At 38.7% G+C, this 4,272-nt stretch overlaps 1 protein-coding gene across 1 annotated transcript in view; it reads right to left on the bottom strand.

The window, feature by feature from the left end:
• The window catches only part of LOC102679297 (PHD finger protein rhinoceros), a 36,547-nt gene that overhangs the window by 29,078 nt on the left and 3,197 nt on the right, over nucleotides 1-4,272 (bottom strand). Inside the window, 1 exon segment of the mRNA XM_006620298.2 lies at nucleotides 3,659-3,663. The gene's annotated coding sequence lies outside the window, so the exon portion shown is untranslated.

Below are 4,272 nucleotides of genomic sequence, written 5' to 3'. Positions count from 1 at the left end.
ATATATATATATATATATATATATATATATATATATATACGAATGAGAAAGTGAGAAGAGCGTTTAACAGAGCAATTTAGAATAATTTCTACGATATTTAATTCTCACTTAATATGATATCCAAACGAATTTTCATTTACTCTCATTAGATCGAGTCTCGCTCTCCATGCTGAGTCTCCTCTGAGTACGATGAAACAAATTTTTATTCCAAAATTTCCTCTGTTCTCCGTGTTTTTTAAAAAATTTTTGTAAAAACGAACATCCATACGACGCTAACAAATAACGAACACTACAATCGACGATGTCTTTCGATGTTTCAATGGGAGTCGCTTCGAAGGGTTGTTGGCCGTGTTTCTCGTCCATTATCGAGCGCGCGGAGAAACGTTTTCGTGTTTTCTAATCCTGGAACGGATCCCGGCGAGAGAGCTGGCAGAGAGTCGTAGTCAGCTCGCGTACGTGTTACGCCTTTACCGGTCCTAAACGAGGTCGACCGGCTCCAGCTCCGCATAACCACCACACCTCCTTTTACCGGACGACTCCTCCGTGTGTTTCGACGCATCGATACACGACAAAAGCCATCCATGGAAGACCGTCTCCGAGCCTCTCCTCGGCGGTGGATTCGACCCTCCCCCTCCCTCATTTGCATAACACGACTGCGGCCGTTTCGAAGAAATGGACGGAATTCACGGATGGATTGGTCGGCGGCTCGTGGCTTCGGGGCTCGATTCAATCGAATATGAAAACTGGGGTGAACAGGTAGGAGGAATGGCGGTCGACACTGATCCGCACGATCTAAAATGCCGCGCGGCATGAGATCATCGTGGGAGAAAGCGAGCTATATCCAGCTACGTGCAGATAGCTTGTTTGTTTATTAATTCCGCTACTAACGTGTTAGCCGGTAAATTAATTAATTTGTTGTTTATTCTTTGGTTTGGTTTCTTGAATATCTGTTTTCTTTAATTTTAGTCAAACGTTAGGTGTTTGCAATTACACGATGAATCTTATCTTATTTATTTATCGATAGGATGTTGGAAAGGATGTTATTTTTACCTCTTAATAAGCTAGCTGCGATGAAAATAAAATTCCTGCTCCTAGACACATCCAACTATTACCAAGCAATATTATCTCAACGGTCTTAAACTTTCTTTTAATTTTTATTATCATGCCTTATTGAGAATTGAAGAACACGCTTTGACGTTGTAAATTTTTTTAGAGAAGATTTTTTTTTTTTAAAGAAAATTTACAATTCGTTTCCATTCATCGGACAACTCGGTCTCGCGCGAAGGTCGACGAGAAAATCTTGGAATCGATCGCGATTTTTATACGTTCGTTAAATGCAAAATCGTGAAAGGATTCGGTTTTCTCTATTTCTTTTGCCGTCCGGTTGGTATCGAAATGAAAACGGCGTTCCGTGGCTTAGATCCGCGATACTACTACGCTCCATTGCCCCCGCCTCGGCCAGGAAGAGTTACATAATTTCGTGGCGAGGTTGTGACCGTTCCACCGGCCGTGCCTCGTAATCGAACGGCTGCAAAAAAAAAGAAAAAAATCCAGCCTCCAGCCTCGCTCAAGTTTCTCTCCGCTCGCTGTCGCGAGCTTTGAAAACGTGGAATAAAATTTAGCCGATATTCCACGTTGTTTTAGTGTTGTCTAGCGATGGATCGGACGATATAATAGAAAGGGAGAGTCGTGAAATGGTGGATGATGGAATAGAAAAAGTAAAAGTGAAACGACTTATTTTTTTAAGATTGATTGATTTTTCGAACTTATATGAGGTATTAGATGGATTCTTTGGAAATTTTAAAATGGAGAAGGTGTGTAGCTTGTGGTTCTTCGATATTAGTGACTTTTAACTTTAGTAATTTTAATGGAAGAATCTGTTTGTTAAACTTTCAATTGATAAGTCAGTCGCTATTGGATTATAGAAGTAGTTACTTAATTAACTTATCAACGAAACGAGTTTCGAATGCGAGAAAATTAATCGAAAATCATGCTCATGTCGATTATTTCATAGCGAAATTTCTAATAAATATCTCCCATTTAAAATCGTAAAACGCGCATATTTCTTTCCACGAATTACGTATTATGATAAGGAAATTCTTCTCCTTCTTCTTCAACTTATTCACTCTTCTTCTTCTTCTCGATCAAATTACAACGGTGCAGTCGCATAATTCCGCCACGTGACAGTTAAAATCTTCTTCTCGGAATACCTTTATCGATTCGAGATAAGTTTCCCCCATATATCAATCACGTTAAAGATTTATCGTTCCGCGATATTGAAACTGAAAAAGGAGGAGGCGGTCGATGGAAAGATATTCGAGGTGTGCGTATTTAAAAGTTGCTAGGGTGAAGTCGTGCGTCGATGGGATATTCCTGAAATTTCTTCCCCTCTTATTACGAATTTTTTCTTGCTAACCCGGGGACGAGAGAAGGAGAGAGCGTTTCCCTTCAACTCTTTGCCCCGAAATTAATGCGATAACTTGAGGGAGGAAGTTTTTCAGAAGAACGAGAACTGCTCTCCCTGGAAACTTCCCTCTTCGAATAAACTTAAAGCCCCGAGTACATTTCTCTTCTCAGAGGGCTGTTCGCATCTCGCGTCGTATATCTCGCGTTGGTGGCACGGAAGAATAGTCTGTTGCTCCTTGCGAGAAATGCTCGAACGATATGATCACGAATAGAATTTCTCTACTCGCTGATTGCTCGCTTGATATCGTGGAAAATTCAAATATTTTCGAGTGGGGAGGACAATTGTATCTTTAACCATAATTCAGATTTGAATTTCGAGTTTAGATTGTGGATCTGTAAAGAAAGATATTCTTGGATAAACGGCCAAAATATCGTTCTCTTTATTCCGAATACATCGAGTGAGAGTCGAATACCACGTTAGAAACGCTTTTATTTTTCATTGGTAATTTGTATTCGTACGTCGTTCCCGCTTTCTCAATTAATCTCCAATGCGTACAACATAAATGTAAGATTTACTTAATAAATTCTTTGCTTTCAACACGCGTCATTTATTTTCTATTATGATTCTCGCCGATGTATCTTGTTTAAATCTATTTAAAAAAAAAAAAAAAGAAAAGAAAAAAAAGGTATTCTCGAAAAAAAACATTGCGGGATGAGAAACTAATCGTCTTCGAAATAACGTAACCTAACCTCAAAATCGGAAGAAGGATGCAACTCGAACTCGAATCGTAATATCTAAATATCGATTATTTTTCTATTCGCGCAACGATTCGCACGTCGTTTGCTCGTCCGCGTTTCCAACGCCAACTTCTTTCACTTTGAGAGTCAGAATGCGCGAAGCCAACACGTAAGTGATGCGTGCCACGGACTTTCCCTCGTAACCCCGCGATCTTACGTGTCTGGTCCCGTTCCACGCCTTGAGCGCCATTACGAGGCGACTGATGCCACAGAATACAAGCGAATTAACTTTTTTTTCTTCTTCTTCTTCTTCTTCTCAGAATGCCACGAGAAACGTGGCAATAATTCGCGTGCGCAATTGGAGAAGATACGGTAGAATGAAAAAAAAGGAAAAAAGAATCCTTGAAATGAAATGAATTATTGAAATACACCTCTGCCTATAAATCGTTGAATAATTACACATGTGGGCAATTTCGAGGTGTGTCATTTGCTCGTTCGATTATTATTCCAATTGATTCTCTCCTTTTTTTTTTTAAACGTACCTCGCTCACGGTAAGCTTCTCTATTTTCCATGTATCAATCGATATCGCCTAGGATAATTAATCCTTCGTTCATTATTTTTTTTTTTTTATTTGTTCTCGAGCAACGTGAATTAGAATATTTAAAAAGTTTTTATTTTATTATACGATCATTGATATTAAATATATGTACAGTTAATAAGAATGAACAGTAGTATTATTGATATAATTACTATATTATTTAATATTAAAAACACCTGTACATTTTCAACAATTGAAAAATTGAAAATAGTTTTAGAACTAATCAATTTGATAGTTCCAGTTTCTTAAGAAAAAGAAAAGTTGATCGGCAAAGGTGAAAGAGAATTCAAAAGAAAAAAATGAAATTTTGATCTCAAAAGGTTGATTTATTCTTCGTGGACGTGGAGTTTCTCAGAATCTTCTCGACCGTGGCAAAATCGAGTTGTCCGTACATTTGGAAAGCAGTTGTTTCACGCGTACGAGCTTTTCGCGTGTATCACCTCGAGGAATATGAGCCGTTGCAAATAAAGAAACTCTGGTGGCGGGAGTCGTAAAAAATGTGAAACGCGCCTCCATCCAGGCTTTTATT

Source organism: Apis dorsata, unplaced genomic scaffold (genome assembly GCF_000469605.1).
Source record: "Apis dorsata unplaced genomic scaffold, Apis dorsata 1.3 scaffold_499, whole genome shotgun sequence".
Lineage (NCBI taxonomy): Eukaryota > Metazoa > Arthropoda > Insecta > Hymenoptera > Apidae > Apis > Apis dorsata.
The sequence above is the reverse complement of the archived record's forward strand: the minus strand, read 5'-3'. Positions and strand labels throughout refer to the sequence as shown.